At 41.6% G+C, this 18,591-nt stretch overlaps 2 long non-coding RNA genes across 2 annotated transcripts; both read left to right on the forward strand.

Moving 5' to 3' along the window:
• The first annotated feature begins 794 nt into the window (after positions 1-794).
• Positions 795-14,213, forward strand: LOC140710456 (uncharacterized). Its single transcript, XR_012091477.1, has 4 exons — positions 795-1,399; positions 1,986-2,086; positions 2,628-2,800; positions 14,043-14,213. It is a non-coding gene; the product is annotated as an uncharacterized lncRNA (long non-coding RNA).
• A 220-nt stretch (positions 14,214-14,433) lies between these two features.
• On the forward strand, positions 14,434-18,336 carry LOC103217239 (uncharacterized). Its single transcript, XR_005238068.2, has 3 exons — positions 14,434-14,582; positions 17,445-17,569; positions 17,869-18,336. It is a non-coding gene; the product is annotated as an uncharacterized lncRNA (long non-coding RNA).
• The last annotated feature ends 255 nt before the right edge of the window (positions 18,337-18,591 follow it).

The raw sequence follows: 18,591 nt of genomic DNA on the forward strand, positions 1-18,591 counted from the left end.
GGCACCATTTGTTTGTTAAATAAAAACAAAATTCTTTCTCCTCATTTCCCATGAAAGTTGCAATCTAAACCAGCATAATTAAGAACAATGTAATTCACTTTAAAATTAGCATTTACTTTGAAAAACTCTATTATAATTTTTTTTAAAGGGGCAGGGATGAGAGGATAGACCAAAACCTTAGAGAATCTCTGGCACTGCCTAAAGTGTTATATACACCTGTTATCTCACTGAATCCTGAATGTAACTTGTGGGAATTGTTTGCACCATTTTATAAATCAAGAAACAGAAGTTCAAGGGGTAGAGGTGGGATGCCGACGTGAGTTATAAAGTTGAATTTCAAACTTAGGTTCTGCTGACTCAAAGCCGGAGGTTACCCTACACTGCCTAGTACAACGAAGAGTGTTTCACTTTTCTCTGCAGTGTGAAGATTCCAATTTCGAATTCTTCTAGGAGCCATATGTAACTTAGCATGTGTGCACAATATAGTTAAAAAGACACATACATCTACTGAAATTCATGCTTAAAATGCACAAAGCCAGGGTACGTTGGAAATACTTTCTAAATGAAGTTCATTGCCCACCTCCCCCCGCAGTTTTAAAAAAATTATTTATTTTTCACTAGGCCAAGTTAGAAGCAGAGGAAAAGGATTTTAGTAGCAGACCATTTCCCTGAGGAAAGTGATTTGTCTTCATTAGTATTCCAATTTTTAGTATGCAAATTGTATGTGCTTTTTTCCCTCCTTTATATTCATGGCAAATTATAATTCACTCTCACTGAGGGAATGGCATGGAAAATGAAAAGAGCCTAATCTTTAACATGAGTCAGACTTTCTCTGATTTGGGTGGAAGTGTAGGGGCCTGCCTCAAGGCATGGGGTCAGCTGAAAGACCTTTCCAGGTTTTCTTCTAGTCCTAGAAGTCATTTAATTATTGTCCTTTTCTGATTAGTTTTTCCCATCACATTTTAATATTTATGAAATTGAGAAGGACCTTACTGTTGATTGAATGCTTAAAATTTTGATGAATTGTTATTTCCTCCCATTTTTTGTTGTGTCTCACAGTTGATGGTATCTTCGAATTGAGTAAATCTAGGAATCCTTGTTGGGATGCTCAGGAGCTGTTCTGATTCCCTTTAGCCCTCTACTTCCAAGAAATGGGGGGCTAGCATCAAGGCTGCCCTGGTTAATATTTCCTTCCAAATTTTCTCCTGGTTGACCCGTGTCACAACCTTGTAACATCCTTTAATTCTTATCTATTAAACAACGTTATAGCAGTAATCAGCTGTTCCTTATATCTTAGAATATTCTTCCTTTGCTTGATGAATAGGATCAATGTAATTTGGAATGTTTTCTCATCTATTGATGCTGCACATGGAGAGGGCTGAAAGTCCAAGAGGAAGAGGTAAGCAACACAAGATCCCCAGAGTTCCCAAGAGAAAACAGACCCTGAGCACAAACATCTCCACGTTAGTGACAGGCTGATGCCTCCTGGTTGGCATGGTGATGGGAGGGGCTATATCAGGAGACAGTCTTGGGATGTCACTATGGGATGAGGGTTTCTCTTATTCTCCTCTTTGTGATGTGAGCCTGGCTCAGGTTGTCACTTTAGAGCTACGGTAAGGATGGTCATCCCTGAGGTCCCTTTGAGGATCTTCATGGCGTCAACACGTCCTCCCTATTTCTGTGTGTGAGACTGAGCTTTATTTCCTCATGTTACTGCAGGATCCCAAATAGCCATGGGCTCTTGGTAACATCTTCATGATGCTGGCATGTGATACGTTTATTTCTTCCTTTTCTTCCTGCTGTCACTACCCTTGCCTTCCCAGTGTTTATTTTGCATGCCTTAGCACAGACGCTGCCCAGCTGAGTTACTATTAGATGCAGTAGGATCTATTATATCTGGTGGGATAAACCCTCTACCTGGTCAACATCTCCGACTGACAAGGATTTAAATAATACTTTTTTTTTTTTTTTTTTTTTTTTTTTAGACAGAGTCTCATTCTGTCACCCAGGCTGGAGAGGAGTGGCACAATCTCGGCTCCCTGCAACTTCTACCTCCTGGGTTCAAGCGATCCAGGTGCCTCAGCATGTGAGTACCTCCCTGAGTAGCTGGGATTACAGGCGCGTGCCACCACGCCCAGTTAATTTTTTGTATTTTTAGTAGAGACAAGGTTGCGCCATGTTGCCCAGACTGGTCTTGAACTCCTGGCCTCAGGTGATCTGCCCACCTCAGCCTCCCAAAGAGCTAGGATTACAGGCATGAGTCACGGTACCCGGCCAATAATACTATCTATAATGCAGCTGTACACAGATCAACAGGATGTTGAAGAAGACATTTCCTGTGGTCAGGGCTTTCAGCTAAAGTCCCAAAGCTGAGGATAATAAGCAGGAAGTGTTTCCATATTTTAAAGGGAATGCTAGGAAGTGGCAAATCCCTCTTCCAAATGCCTCGGTAAAGAGGAGTGGATTGTTGTGCTACTCCCACACTCTATGTAAAGAGAAGACTAGATTTCATGGCATTTCATTCAAGAAGAGCATTGGTAGAAAGGGAGATTCATAGAAAGAGTGGTTGCTGATCTAGCAAGAGGTCTTAGGCAGTGAGACTGTGTTTCCTCCTTGTGCTGCCTAAGGGCCAGGGCTCCAGGTTGCCTTTTGGAGATAGGAGCATGCCAACAAGAGTGGAGACTGATTCACTGACTGGAGGCCTGCTTAGCTGAAGAAATCCAAAGATCCATCTCCGTGTGGTAGAGGGTAGTGAGAACCTTCTTGGGAGAACCTGACACATTTCCTGAAATCTGTGCATGTAAGTAAGTTTATGAGCTTTTTCTTCTCCTCTTGCCTTGCTTTCATAACTGTGGAGGGAGAAGGCTGATAAGAGCAGTTAGTGATGTCAGGAAGTTGAGAGAAGGCAGCTGGGAGGGTGACACTCACACCTTTTGTCTGGTACGAAGGTATGCGTTCCTATGGACCAAATGAAATAATGGGCAATAACCTGGCAAAAAGTTCTTTGAGGATACAATGGCCAAGAGGATATTCTGTGGTGGTCAGGGAATTACAGCAGTAACAGTTGTGTGGGTGCACTATTAGGGCAGGAACTGGAGACCGCAGAACATATCACCCCTATATGGGACCTAGTAGGGTAGAGTTCCCTGCAGGCTTTTGAAAACTCTTCCATGCACCCCAAGAAAGAGGCAGTATGTGAACATCTCCCAGTGGGTCACTCACTAGCACCCGGGGGGAGGGATGTGTACTTCTTCTTCTGTGATCTGGTTCCCACCTGCCTGGCTCTGGAGGAAGAGGTGTCAGGACAGGGAGGGAGAAGACAGAGTATGGCCCCCATTACACATCCCCACTCCAGGGCCAGGCTTGTGTTGTGACATGGACCTGAGGCAGAAGTTTAAGTTACATTAGTGAATCATGTCTACACAAATCAATTTATGAGAAGGCCCTTCTTACCCACTACAACTGACCAATAAGCTCCTTTGCCATCAAGAACTGGGAGCAGGACTCAGACCAGGTACGTTGGAAGGAAGTGCTTGGAGAAAAATGAAGCCTGTTTCAAAAGAAGCTCATCAACGTCAGATGTTCAATAAACTCATCACTCACCTTGGGTCACAACGATGACATTCGGGACAAGCCATCAACAGGCGTTGCATGGCCTTCCTGAGCTACATCTACTGTTAAAGGATTTGAGGGCCTGGTTGTTAATTAAAGCCTCCTTATGTCTGCTCAGAAGACGTTACTCAGACATTATTTCTTCCTTTTCTTCCCGCTGTCACTACGCTTGCCTTCCCAGTGTTTATTTTGCATGCCTTAGCATAGACCCTGGCCAGTTGAGTTACTATTAGATGCAATAGGGTCTATCTTTTATTATATCTGGTGGGATAAATCTTCTCAGCGCGAAGGATTATGAATTGTTATCCAAATAATCACAACTTGTATTTTATATTTAATTTGCTATATTCAGGCACTTGTGCTAAAATCTTCATATGTTTTTTATCCTCACAATTACCTATGAAGTAGAGATTCATTGTTATCATTTTAAAGATGAGAAATTGGGCCTGGCATGGTGGCTCATGCTTGTAATCCCAGCACTTTGGGAGGCCGAGGTGGGTAGATTGCCTGAGGTCAGGAGTTTGAGACCAGCCTGGCCAAGATGGTGAAACCCCATCTCTGTGAAAAATACAAAAATTAGCTGTGTGTGGTGGCACTGGCCCGTAGTCTCAGCTACTCAGGAGGCTGAGGCAGGAGGATTGCTTGAACCTGGGAGGTGGAGGTTGCAGTGAGCCGAGATCACGCCACTGCACTCCAGCCTGGGTGATAGAGCAAGACTCTGTCTCAAAAAATAAAATAAAATAAAATAAAATAAAATAAAATAAGGATGAAAAATCAGAGGCTTAGAGAAGTCAGTTGCCTGAGGTCACACAGCAGGTAAGTGGCATAGCCAGCACTTGGATTTGGATAAGTTTGTTTTTCTCAGGTCATCTGGCCTCTCTGCCTTGGACGGGGTCAGGGGTCCTGGACCAGGAATGATTTTGCCTCACTCCTTGACAATGTCAGGAGACATATCTGGATGTCCACAAACTGGAGAGGGAGGTGTGCTTCTAGCATCTAGTGAATGAAGGCCAGGGATGCTGCTTAACATCCTACAATGCACAAAAAACTCCCTCCAACAAAAGTCGGTAGTGCTGAGGCCAAGAACCCCTGGATTAGGCCCCCCACCCCTTTATCAAAGGAATGCAGCAATATTCAGGTTTTAAAAATACATTTTTTATTTTAGAATAGTTTTAGATTTTTTTTTTCTTTTTTTGAGACAGTGTCTCGCTCTTGTTTCCTAGTCTGGAGTGCAATGGTGTGATCTCAGTTCACTGCAAACTCCGCCTCCCAGGTTCAAGGGATTCTCCTGTCTCAGGATTTCGAGTAGCTGGAATTACAGGCACGTGCCACCACACCCGGCTAATTTTTTGTATTTTTAGTACAGACGGGGTTTTGCCATGTTGGCCAGGTTGGTCTCGAACTCCTGACCTCAGGTGATTTACCTGCCTCGGCCTCCCAACGTGCTGGGATTACAGGTGGAGCCACCATGCCTGGATCAGTTTTAGATTTAAAGAAAAGCTGCAAAGATAGATAGTTCAGAGTGTTTTCATAGACCCCAGGCCTGGCTATCCTTATCTCACATTACTATAGTTCACCTGTCACAGCTAATAAACCAGCATTGTTACATTGCTGTTAACTAAAGTCCACCCTTCTTTCAGACTTCCTGAGTTTTTACTGAACCTCCTTTTTTCCTGTCCAGGATCCTGCATTATGCTTTGTCATCCCATCTCATTAGGCTCCTTTAAGACTGTGATGTTTTTTCAGACTTTGGTTTTGGTGACCTTGAGAAGCTTTGAGGAGTACTAGTCATGCATTTTGTAGATTTTTTTTTCAAAGAAGCTTTTTCTGATGTTTTTTTCAGCGTTAGAGGGTGTTATGGGTTTTTTCTTTTTTTCTTTTTTTTTTTAGTTTTGGAAGACAACAGAAACAAATGCCATTCTCTTCACATTATGCTATTAACGTGATTCTTTGCTGTTGACATTAACGTTGATCACCTGGCTTGGGTAGTGTTCGTTAGCTTTCTCCACTGTAGAGTTACTGTCTCCCCAACCCCTCTCACACTGTACTCTTTGGAAGGAAGTCACTATGTACAGCCCATGTTTAAGGAGTGGAAAATTTTGTTCCACCTCCTTGAGTGGGGAGTAGCTCCATAAATTATTTAAAATTCTCTTGCATGGGAGAGTTGGCTATCCTCTCCATGTATTTGCCTGTTTACTCAGCCATTTATTCAATCAATCATTCGTTTATTTCAGCATAGTGGTTTGAATGGTGGCTGCCAAAAAGATATGCCCACTACCTAATCCCTGCAACTTGTGATGTGACCTTATTTGCAAAGAAGTCATCACAGTCGTAACTAAGTTAAGAATTTCAAAATGAGATTTCCTGGATTATCTAGGTGGATCCTAAATCCAATGCCAAGTGTCCTTATAAGACACAGAAGAGGAGGTGCACCCAGGAGAAGGCCCTGTGGAGATGGAGGCAGAGCTTGGAGTTTTGCAGACACAAGACCAGGGACATTTGAGCCACCAGAAGCTGGAGGAGACAAAGAATGGATTCTCCCCTAGGGTCTCAGAGGGAGTGTAGCCCAGCCAACATCTTAATTTCAGATTTTTATCCTTGAGAATTGTGAGAAAACAAATTTCTGTTGTCTAAGTCACCGACTGGGTGTTAATTTGTTGTGGCAGCCATAGGAAAGTAATACAATGAGTATGAGTTTATGAATGCTTATTTTATATTTTGCATTATAATCTCATATAATGTTATTTTATTGCTCAGCTTCTTCCAGCTTTGGTCATTGGGAGCCCTTTCAGTTGGTGGCAGTGGTTGTTAACAGGCATCCCTGTCTCCCATCCTGGTGTGTGCTGCTGGCCTCTGCTTTGTAGAGCATTTTAATCTGCCCTATGCAAGCACCGCCTCTGAGTCAAGTCCAGAGCCTCTGACTCAGTTTGCCTGGAGCTAGGTCATCTCCAAATCCGGAACCAGAAAGTGACCTTTAGTGTTTTATTACTCTTTAATCATTCTGTTACCCATCAGCACACCTGGGAGTTTACTACATTCCAGAAGGTTTGCCAGGAGAGGGAAGAATTAAACAGGAATGCTGGCATCAAGCAGGTTTCTCTATGCCCTGAAATGTTTACATGTTTTAGCAACACACTTGCATAGCATTAATGAGAGGAGGCAGAAGCAAAAACGTGCTTTCAGACTGCTTCAAATTGAGTCTCCTTAGCTGACATGTTTTCATGCAAAGGCAAAAATTCATGTTTTTTGTTGGCAAATTTGAAATTTCAGATACTTTAGGTCAAATGTACATCCAAGTTCACCAAGGTGTCTTTAGCTACTGTAAATGAGAGCCAGCATTCTAGGTTTCCTGGGGGAATTTCCTGGAAGATTTTGAGGATTAAGATTGAAGTTGCTCTCCAGATGTAATACGGATAAACAACATTTCTTGGGTAAATTTAGACTTTCTCTCTTTGTAAGCCAGAGGGGCCTTGGTATCCAGTTGCTACAAAGCTTGTAGAATTATTATCTTCATTTCCTTTGCAGTAGAATGATTTGTTTCGAGGATGGAATGTGATAAAAAGAGTAGAGATAATTGTGAGAAATGATAAGGCTCCAAATCTCCCCCACCCCCACTCCCCGTCCCAAGCTTGTACCCCTTCAGGATTTCCTGTGTTCGTAAATGCTCCTTATTGATCAGCCTTGAAGCTGGGCTGTCATTTTTTTCCACTTTCCTTCTTCTCATCTCCCTTCCTTTTTTGGTTCCTCTTTCACTCTCCCCCACCCCATCCAAACTCCAAGTGCAGCCCATTTTTCTTCCTTTCATCTCTGTATCTATTTAACTTTGTCTCTTATAGCCAGCACCCTAATGCAGACCCACATAACCTTATTTCTGAAATACTGCAAGACTTTTAATGGAATTATGACTTTTTGACTCCCCTTTACATTTCTCTAAGTGCATTAATGCATAATCACATCTCCTAAACATAATCTTGTGTCTTTATATTCCCCAGCTCATTATCCTTTAAGGTTTCCTCAATGCTGGAATACGAAAGTCCACACTCTTTCCTGTAACTTTTAAGTTCTCCCAGATCAAGCTTAGCGTGCCTGCCTAACTATAAATCCTGTAATTCGAAAATGGCATGAAACTTCTGTGCCCACCGAAGTGATTATTGATGCGTAGATCTGCCTATTGTCATTTTCATTTTCTTCTTTTCCACTGTGCAATCCATTATTTCAATGCCCCATCTTATAGATGAGCTCTTCTGTTTTAAGGGTCTACAGGCTGTTCCTGCCTCAGGCAATGACCTCCCTCATTAAACTCCTGTGTTCTTATTGGCTATGGCAATATTTTTCAAACTGAGGTCTGCAGAGACATACGATAGTCATGGTTCTCAAACTTTTAGCATTCCATCAAAACCACCTGGAGGGCTCGTTAAACAGCGATCGCTGAGTCTATTGCCAGAATTTTTGATGCGGTAGGTCCGTGGTGTAGGGACACATTCTCATTACTGATAAGATTCAGGTGATTCAGATGTTGCTGGTCTGGTAACCACATTTCAATAAAAAATGTAGTCTTATGGCTTTAAGATTTTAGTATCCACTGGAATACTTGGAGAGCTGATTCAAAGTTAGATTCCAGGGCACTCACCCTCATAGTCTGATGAGGTAGGTGTGTGCTGGGCAGGCCCTTTATCAGTCCCAGGTGGTTCTTATCCTTGGTTCTTAGCCCTGCCCGAGAAGTCTTGTTCTGGAAGGCGCAAGCACGCTCATTTCGGAGAACGGTGGTGAGCCATTAGGCTCTTATCCCCTAGCATCCTGGTCTGCTCATTTCTGTGCATTTGATTTATTGCTTCAATTAAAAGTTTACGTTTATTAGGAAGAGTTTCTTTTGATTCTCAGTCTCTGGCATGGTTTTTCCCAAGGAGTAGATACCCAAGACAGATCTTTTGGATTTTATCCAGTTTGAAAAGGTAATTCCTATCTATTTTGATGCACTGTGAAAGTAAGAGTTGAATTGGGAGTGGGGGTGGGAGGGCTTGATTGGGCTTCGTGAAAAGGCTTCAGGCTGTTTGAATTCCCAAAACGAGCTTCCACTTTCCCTGATGTGGGCGCGATAAGGCCAAGTCTCATTTTTCTCTTTTGCTGGAGGTGAGAATTGAATATCCATATGCGTGTGGTTAAGTGGCATTCTGATTGCTAGGTTAAAAGTAAGCCACTTCCCTCCATACTTTCAGGTAGTTTCTTATGACTGACAAACTTTTAAGAAGTGAAACCAGATGTGACTTTCATTTTAGCCTTAAGAATAAAAAAGATTGAGGGCACAGAAAAAATGAGGAGGATGATTTTTTACTTCTGTCTGGACTGATTGCTTAATGTTTCAGCAAGGGACAATGTATGCAGAATAAAGAGGTGTGCTGAGAAGGGGTGGGCAGGGATACTGGAGGGCTACATATATTTGCCTCGTGGCTCTGTGTGCCTGGTACTAGGGACCTTGCAGTATGAGGTCCTCTGTATCTGGTCAGTACAGTTGAGACATACAGATGTATAGATGTGCAGGTGTATAGATGTACAGTAAAGATGTACAGATGTACATACAAATGGTAGAGATTGTAGATGTACAGATGTACACTAGAGACATGCAGATGTACAGACTTACGATAGAGACGTGCAGATGTATAGATATACAGTAGAGATGTGCAGGTCTCTACTGCACAGAGGTACAGTACAGATGTACAGATATATAGATGTACAGATATATAGATGTATAGTAGAGATGTACACATGTACAGACATACAATAGAGACATACAGATGTATAGATGTACCATAGACACGTACAGATGTATAGATGTACAGTAGATATATACAGATGTACAGACGTGCAGTAGAGATGTATAGATGTATAGATGTACAGTAGAGCTATACAGATGTACAGATGTTTAGTAGAGATGTACAGATATATAGGTATAGTAGAGATGTGTAGATGTACAGACATACAATAGAGACATACAGATGTATAGATGTACCATAGACACGTACAGATGCATAGATGTACAGTAGATATATACAGATGTACAGATGTTTAGTAGAGATGTACAGATGTATAGATGTATAGTAGAGATGTATAGATGTACAGACATACAGTAGAGATGTACAGATGTGCAGTAAAGATGAGCAGATGTATAGATGTACAGTAGAGATGTAGAGATGTATAGATGTACGGTAGAGATGTATAGATGTACAGTGGAGGTGTATAGATGTACATAGAGTAGAGACATGCAGATGTATAGATGTACAGTAAAGACATAGATGTTTAGACGTACAATAGAGATGTAGAGATGTATAGATGTACAGTAGAGATGTATAGATGTATAGATGTACGGTAGAGATGTATAGATGTACAGTAGAGATGTATAGATGTACAGACATACAGTAGAGACATGCAGATGTATAGATGTACAGTAGCGACATAGATGTTTAGATGTACAATAGAGATGTAGAGATGTATAGACACACAGTAGAGACATACGGATGTATAGATATACAGTAGGGATGTAAAGATACACAGATGTTCAATAAAGATGTTCAGATGTATCTCTGTTGCTTAAGAGGAAGGCTAGGGAAAGAGATTAGAAGTGATCACCTTCACAAGAGAATCAGAATTTAAAAATCGTATATTTAATTTTAAACTGAGTGGCCTAAACTTACTTGATGACTCTTAGCATTTCCCTAGACAGTGTTTCCCAGAACACCATGTAGAAAATGTTTGTATAAATACATACACAACTGAATCTGTGTTACAGTAATACAATTGTGCCAGAATTTTCAGCAGCATATTTTACTTATTTTAAAGGAATCATGGAGGTGTGAACATTCCCCGTTATAAAAGTACTATTCTAGAACATTCTGATGTCCTGAAGAATATCAGAATATTCTAAAGTTCAGATCCAAGTTAGTTTTAAGACATTCAATTTAATAAATATTTACTAATTTGACCAAGAAAATAGCTTTTCTGTTTCTTTCTCCAAAGAACTGGATTTTATTTTAGGTGAATTCAAAATTTTAGAGTTAGAGAAAAGCTTAGAGTACAAACTAAGGTAGACAAATGAAGTGAGTTGTCCAGTGGAAAACTTCTGATTGTTCAATGATAGGAAAAGTTGAAAAAAATAGTATATGTGCACAAGGGAATATAATGTAAGTATGGAAAAGAAGGAGAATAATTGATAAGGTGACCTGGAAAAGGGTTCTTTATGCATTGGTGAGTAAAAAACAAGCAAGTTGCAAAATAATATGTATAATATGCTTTTTTTTTTTTTTTGCCAAAAAGAAATTTTTTGTCAAAAAGAAAAAAGAACCCAAACAAACAAACAAGCAAAAACCCCCAAACCAACCAACCAACTAACCAAAAGCTGTATGTAAAGATACACGTTTTGGTGTATTTCAGCAAGAAAAACATGAAAACATACTTCAAATCGGTTATCTTGGAAGGGTGGAGTGGGATGGGGAGTGATTTCTTGGGTTTTTCTTTTAAATGTCTCTATTGTTTGCTTAATGGTTTTGTAGGTAAATGGAAAATTCAACAGTATATTTGTTTGAAAAAGCTCTTAAAAGAGGAGGCCTGAAAGTGTTAGAAATACCTCGTTAGGAAAACAACTCACTGTTTTTCCTTTCCTTTAAATGAGCTGTGAGTGAGCTTGTCAACTCTAAAGTAAATGGGGATTTCAGAAGGTCTTGAGCATACTTGTTTTGTCCTTAAGTACGAAGTGTTCTTCCCCGAGATGTTGTTTAAATGATCAACTGACCTGTGAAGTAGGAACTTGCAAGCAAAGGTGAACTTCACTTCTGCCTAAATTATTTCAAAAAAAAAAAAAAAAAAATTGCATGAAGTTTTCAGACTATTAAGATTGGAAATGTCCAGTTAGAGGATGTTATAGTAGCTCTATTTGTGCAAAAAATTTACTAAATAGCATTATCATGTTAGTCCCAGAGGAGATTCAAAGATATGCCCTAAAACACTGTCCATGGTCTCTAGGGTTTTAGCATGGAGATGAAGAGACAGATTTAAGTACACATCAAAAATGGAGAATATTGGCCAGGCGCGGTGGCTCTTACCTGTAATCTCAGCACTTTGGGAGGCAGAGGCGGGTAGATCACCTGAGGTCAGAAGTTTGAGACCAGCCTGAACAACATGGTGAAACCCTGTCTCTACTAAAAATACAAAAATTAGCTGGGCGTGGTGGCAGGTGCCTGTAATCCCAGCTGCTCAGGAGGCTGAGGCAGGAGAATCGCTTGAACCCGGGAGGCGGAGGTTGCAGTGAGCCGAGATCGCGCCATTGCACTTCAGCCTGGGCGACAGAGTGAGACTCCGTCTCAAAAAGGAGAATAGGATGAGACGATATACAACCTGTTTGTGTAGTGCCCACTTTCAGCAGTGTAGACATCCAAAAATGGAGAAATGAGTGAAGGCTGCAGATTTTGAACAAATGCTGCAATGAAAATTTTTGTACAACTAGGAAGTAATAAAATATAAAATAAAAATCCAAGTCTCTGCAAAAAGCTACAGTTACTCCCAGGTAAATGATCCACACACACACAAAACTAGACTATAAAAGAATTAGAATTGCTTTTAAAATTGTTCAATGGGCAGCGTCTACCATCTGACATTCTCCTTGAAATCTTATTGATGTTAATTGGGATTATGAAGGTGGCTAGTGAGGGTGGCTGAGTTTTTTGGTATTATTTAAACATTTTCTCAGTGTCTGCTGCTTCTAGGGGCTCTGCTGCTTCTAGTGTAGATTTCCACTTTAGTGAATCTACAAGTGAGCTTGCTGCTCCAAATATTCTTTAAGGAATGGAACGATTTTCCCTGGCAATGTTTACATCTTCCGTGGAGCTCTCAGGAATGATCTCCTGAGCTCTATGGGCTTGTCGTCTTTTCTGGGCAGTCTTCCAGCCGGGGCAGGTATGTGAAAAATCGTATGCTTAGGCCTTTGGACATTAGTGGTATCCCTGCTGAGGCTGCCTGTGTCTAAACTGCTTCCTGAGTGCTGTGATTACCTAGAACACCATTATTATTGATGACAGGGACATACTCATAGTGTCCTCTCCATTTGCAAAGTGCTTTACCATGGCATTCACTTATTATTTATTAGATGTTAATGTCTAATTATAGCACGCCTTTGCCAAGCCTTAGAAAGGTTGTCTGGGTAGGCTTGGCTTCTGGGCTGGGATGCCCAGCCCCGCTCTCCCTGCTGGGTTGAAAGCACGTGGGCTCATTCTGCGTCAGTCCTTCAGTCCAGCATACCAGCCTCTTACGTGTCTGTGACCCGAGGACAGGAGACTGGGGCAAAGCAGGCAGAACTCGCCCTGATCCTGGGCTGGATTCAGCCCTTCAGTATCAGGCCACCAACTCCTGCTCCTTCTGTGAGGACTGGGTACTTATGACTTTTCTTTGCAGCAAGGACCGTGTCCTTCCCTTTGGCCTGACAAATGTATACAGTTGCAATCACTAGGAAATAAATCTACTTAAAACCTATGAATAGTTTGAGTGTCCTTTCATAATACAGTGGAGGTACCTACCACAGTGCATTGTGCGTTGAGTAGATAAATGTTTGTCTTTTCTAAAATGGGGGCCATTTAAAAAAATGCAGACAAAAACCCCTCTTCTTGTTACAGATCTATTGGCATTAGTTTTGAGGATTTATAACCCAGCTGAGCACTTGAGTTAACAAAACATTCTTTGTCCAAAGAAATTTAGAAATGTAGTCTGAGTTTCTTTTTAATTATGAAAGAGAAGTAATTAAGAACTGGATGGCTTTAGATTTTGATAAACTCTGGGGCTGTGAGTGTCTCTTATGGGAGTGGGTTGACTGAACCTGGGGCTTCCAGCCCAAGGCGAAAGTCAGTGTGTTGATATCACATAGCTGTGCTATTGATTAGCTTTCCACATTTGGGTGTTTAGGAGCTGACCAGAAAATACTGCTGCTGTGCGTGTCTGCAGCTATCTCATTGTTGGTTGGGGATCCTTCAGTCCTAAGTCTCTTCTCTGTTCTGTGGAGTTGAAGCTGAAGGTTCCCAATACTTCTCGACATGCACTTCATTGTTGGGATAAACATGGGCACTTCCTCCTTTCACTGGGACCTAACCGTCTTGCTGTTCTCCACTGTCTTCCTAAACTACCCCAACTGCCACAGCTCAATGGAACTGCAGTACTCACATTATATTGCTGTGGAAGGCGTGTGAGGAGCAGATGTTGACCTTAAGTTCCCCCTCACTGGTTTCAATTCTAGAAGCACTAGAAAAGCATGCAGAAGTGAAGTGTTATTGCTCCAGAAGATAAGACTGACCATAGAACATTTATGGTATATAGTACTTAGACTTATACTTCATCTAGTATTGTAATTTATTTCCTTTTTTTGTGTAATAGTGATAGCTGTGTTTATTTTGCAGTTCCTTGAGAAAGGGGAGGCAAATCCAAAAACCTCATTAGTTGAGACTCTGAAGACCATCCCTATTTTGGGAAAGCTCAAGATGGGTGGCAGCAGGGCCCTGGTTCCCATTAAGGAGGCCTGAGTTTCCAGCTGCTCTGCTCCCATTTCCTTGTAGCAAGGCAATGGACATTTGAATAAGGTAAGCCGTAGGTAGGTGTGTTCCTACCTTGGATTTTGACTCTGGGGCCATGGGGCAAAGAAGCAGTGGGCATTCTAGAATTCCCTGTCCAGGGTTGGCAGTGGTGCTAGTAAAATGAGGCCACAGTGAGAATCTACGTAGGATCTTCTACTAGGATTTTGGCTGTGGTTCTGGCCTCTTTTTATTTTGTCTGCTTTTCTCTGCTTGGTTGACTAGCCTTTGCCTGAATCTTGTCATCTACCCTACATCCTTCTGATAAATTGCATTTTGCCTTCAAGTCACCAAAGTTGGTTTCCTTTACATGGAATCAAGGACCCTGCACAGCACTCCTGTTCTGGGCCCAGGACATTGACTACAAAGGTTAGTCGAAACTATTTTGCCCAGTACCTCTTTTTAATCGTAGAAGAAAGTTTTCTTACAACTTGAGAATGAGACTTTGTGTCAGCTACCGTATATATTCCAAGTCAAGTGTCTGAAGCACTCAAAGCTTTAGCCACTGTGTTTCTATTATTCTAATGCTTTATGCTCTTAATGGCTAATTGTGCATTCCATGTAAGTGCTGATGGTAGAAACTTGCTCCAAATTCTTGTTTTGACTGGTTCTGCTAATATCTCTTTTACATATTCCTGATGTAATTACTTGTGAATTCATGCTGTAATGAGAGAAATTCTATAAATATTCTCAGCTTTATGAGGGAAAACAATAACTTCTAGTGGAGAGTTATCCAAAGAATGTTTTTGCTATTACTTAGGAAAAGGGTTCTTTGGTTTGTCTTACTCCCAAATATTCTCCCAGATTCAACAGTCGAAAGTTGTCTGTGTTGCTTTCCTAGGAATTTGCTTTCTTCTTCATGGATATTTACAAGAGGGGTTATGTTTACTTGGCATTTGGGAAATGTTTGCACAATGCTCATTTCATATAGCAGATTCTCATTTCGTGAATGAATATCATCTTGGTCCATGTGACAAAATCTCTGGAATGGTCTGTAGGGGCAGATACACTGTCAGGGCAGATCTGCTATCTTACATTTGTGTATATAGAATTCCTTATGTATGGCATAGTGATGTGTGCATGCAAATACTTATGTAAGTTAATATGATCACATGAAAATATATTAAATACCCAGAATTATGTCAATAATTAACACACAGTTGCAGTATGTAACAAGCAGCAAATTCTGAATCCATAGAACATTTGAACATTTATTCAGCAAGTATTTACAATGGCATCTTACTAGGTACGAGGCAGTTTGAGGACAGCTAAAGCTAGCATGCTTTCCACTCCAGGGATTATTGATTTAATTGGGGAAACTTACAGTTTCACTGGAAGTTTATACTCTAATAGCTTTTATGGGATTTTAGTCAACCCACAGATATGAGCTCCTCTCTGGCTTACATGTTCCTGGCAAAACTTTGGAAGTAGGCATTTGGAAGTAATAAAACAAACATCTTTTAAAGGTTTTAGGTTCCTAGTACAAAAGTCTCCGATATCTCAGAACTGAAATTCTAAGGTTGACTTCTAAGCTATTTTCATAGTGACCCTAAATAGGATAACAGTAACGTTTTGAAATCTGAGGCCTGAAAGGGAACAAAAATAGGAAATTGGGGCATCTTGGACCTGGAATGAAGCCCAGATCATTTGGCTTCACCAGGAGCTCGGAAACTTTTTAGATCATTTGTATGTGAGAAACCCCTGACTTGACTGCCATGGTCTTTTTTTTTTTTTTTTTTTTCTTTCTTTCTACTTCCCCTCCCACCCCATTTTACTCTTCTAGAATCCCAAAAGATACCTGTTCTGGGCCTCAGTGGTTTTGGGTTTAAAAATTTTTTAGGCCGGGTGCAGTGGCTCATGCCTGTAATTGCAGCACTTTGGGAGGCCAAGGTGGGTGTATCACGAGGTCCACAGTTGGAGACCAGCCTGACCAACATGGTGAAACCTTGTCTGTACTAAAAATACAAAAATTAACCAGGCATGGTGGCGGGTGCCTGTAGTCCCAGCTACTCAGGAAGCTGAGGCAGGAGAATCGCTTGAACCCAGGAGGTGGAGGTTGCAGTGAGCCAAGACTGCACCATTGCACTCCAGCCTGGGCAACAGAGCGAGACTCCATTAAAAAAAATTTCTTTTTTTTTTTAGTAGAAGGCAGAAATACCAGTGCTACTTGGGAGACACCCACCATTGTTCTAGGGAGTGAACTGGACCCAGACTACCTCTTCCTACTGATGTCACCTCCTTTTCCATGGCCTTCTTCATGATTGTGGAGCAGTTTTCTGTAAAGGGCCACAGAGTAAATATTCTAGGCCTTGTGTGCTGTATGCACACTCAGTTGCAATTACTCTACTCTGCCATTGTAGTGTGAAAGTAGCCAGGGTGACACAAACAAATAAGCAGGGCTGGGTTCCAATAAAACTGTATTTATAGAAGCTCAATTTTGAATTTCATATAATTTTCATAGGTTATAAAATATTTTTCTTTTGATCTTTTCCAACCTTTTAAAAATTATTCTTAGCTCACGAGTGGTACAAAAACAGGTGGCAGCCTGGCTTACACGAGGGTCTGTTAGTTTGTCTATCCCTCCTGTGGAGACCCATTATGGAATGTTTCCCTGAGGAATCCTAGTTAGAACTGATGCCCCAAGAAAATCAATGCAAAAGAAACATAATCGGCCAGGCGTGGTGGCTCACACCTGTAATCCTAGCACTTTGGGAGGCCAAGGCGGGTGGATTACCTGAGGTTGGGAGTTCAAGACCAGCCTTGCCAACATGGTGAAACCCCATCTCTACTAAGAGTACAAAAAATTAGCTGGGTGCAGTGGTGCGTGCCTGTAATCCCAACTACTCTGGAGGCTGAGGCAGGAGAATCACTTGAACCTGGGAGGCAGAGGTTGTGGTGAGCTGAGATCACACCACTGCACTCCAGCCTGGGCTACAGAGCAAGACTTTGTCTAAAAAAAAAAAAAAGAAAGAAAGAAAGAAACATAATCACGTCGACACTAATTAGAATCCCAGAATTTTAGGAATTACTTTTCTCACATTACTACATTTAGAGATGCTTAGGTGGTGGCCTAGAGGGACACGAGTGCCTCTTGTGACCTGGTTCCTCCTGATTCACAATTGTTAGCTTCTCTGTCCCATGCTCATGCAGAGACCCAGGACCCTGGACTACATTCCACGTTTGTTTATTCATTAAAACAATTCTTTTCTTTATTTTCCTTTCTCCTCTCAGTTGGGATTCTCCTGGGATGATGATCTGCTAGCATTTGCGGAGAGACAGATGCCTGCTTGCCTAGTGGCCTTGAACCTCAACGAGGCTTCCCAGGGAGGATTTTGGATGAAGACCTTTATAAAGGGGTGAGGTAGCTGCTCAAACTCTTGAGTCACTGCTGTGTCATCTTTTATAGGTTGCCATCTCTAGTACAAGATGAATATGAGGGTGTGTGAATGTATGTGTACTTTATAAGAACAAAATCGGTGATACGTTTGCCTATAGCTTTATGAAGGGTGGATCAAAAGGAGTGAAGCCCATAGACTGAAAATAAAAATGAAATTCAGATTCATCATGGCCCAGCTTCTAGCCACACATCAAAGATGTTTGGTCTGTTGGCTTGGCTTAAGAACACACTTAAGTTATTGTATAATTTATTTCCCAGAGTGAAGATTTTAAGCGTTGAGGGACTCGAGACACTGTGAGTGAGAAAACCAGTTTTCTTTTGGATATTCATCTGAAGGTAAATAATTCAAAGGTAAATTTAAATGTGTGGGATAAATAGTCTACCTCTCCCGAATACTCTTTCCTATCTCATTTTTGGTTGATAATTCCAAGATAGTGCCTCAGCGACTCCCATATTCCAAAGCGCAAGACTGGGGACTCCAAAGTCCCCGGAACTGGCAAAGGAGGTGGCCAAAATCCTGTTTTGTGGCCCTTAGCTGACCTCCTACACAAGGCCATAAAAGAGGTCGGGGAGTCTGAGAGAAGAACCTGGAGTTTGGAGAGAGGATTGGTTTGGGAAAACTTGGGCTTTGAGTTTCATTTTTCATCCAAGCTCCAGACTTCTCTTGCCCACTCCTCACCCCCTAACCTAAAAATGATTCACTTTTCTCAGGGTAAGAGAGGTGGCTTTAAGGGGCTTATTTGCACAGCTGGAGCTGTGAACCCTGTGATGAATAACATATGCCTACAAAAGCAATCTTCACAGGTGAGAGGCTGGCTGGACCAGCTGTGGCAGCTGAGGACAGGGCTGGGTTTGGGTCTGGTGTCCTCCGTCTGATGGTGGGTCAGACGTTTCTGTCACCTGGGGGCCAGATGAAGGCCACATGTCAAGGCAGCAGCTTGGGGTTGTTTTAGATCCTGCCAGCAGGGCTTCCAGGAGGAG

Source organism: Chlorocebus sabaeus, chromosome 2, assembly GCF_047675955.1.
Source record: "Chlorocebus sabaeus isolate Y175 chromosome 2, mChlSab1.0.hap1, whole genome shotgun sequence".
Lineage (NCBI taxonomy): Eukaryota > Metazoa > Chordata > Mammalia > Primates > Cercopithecidae > Chlorocebus > Chlorocebus sabaeus.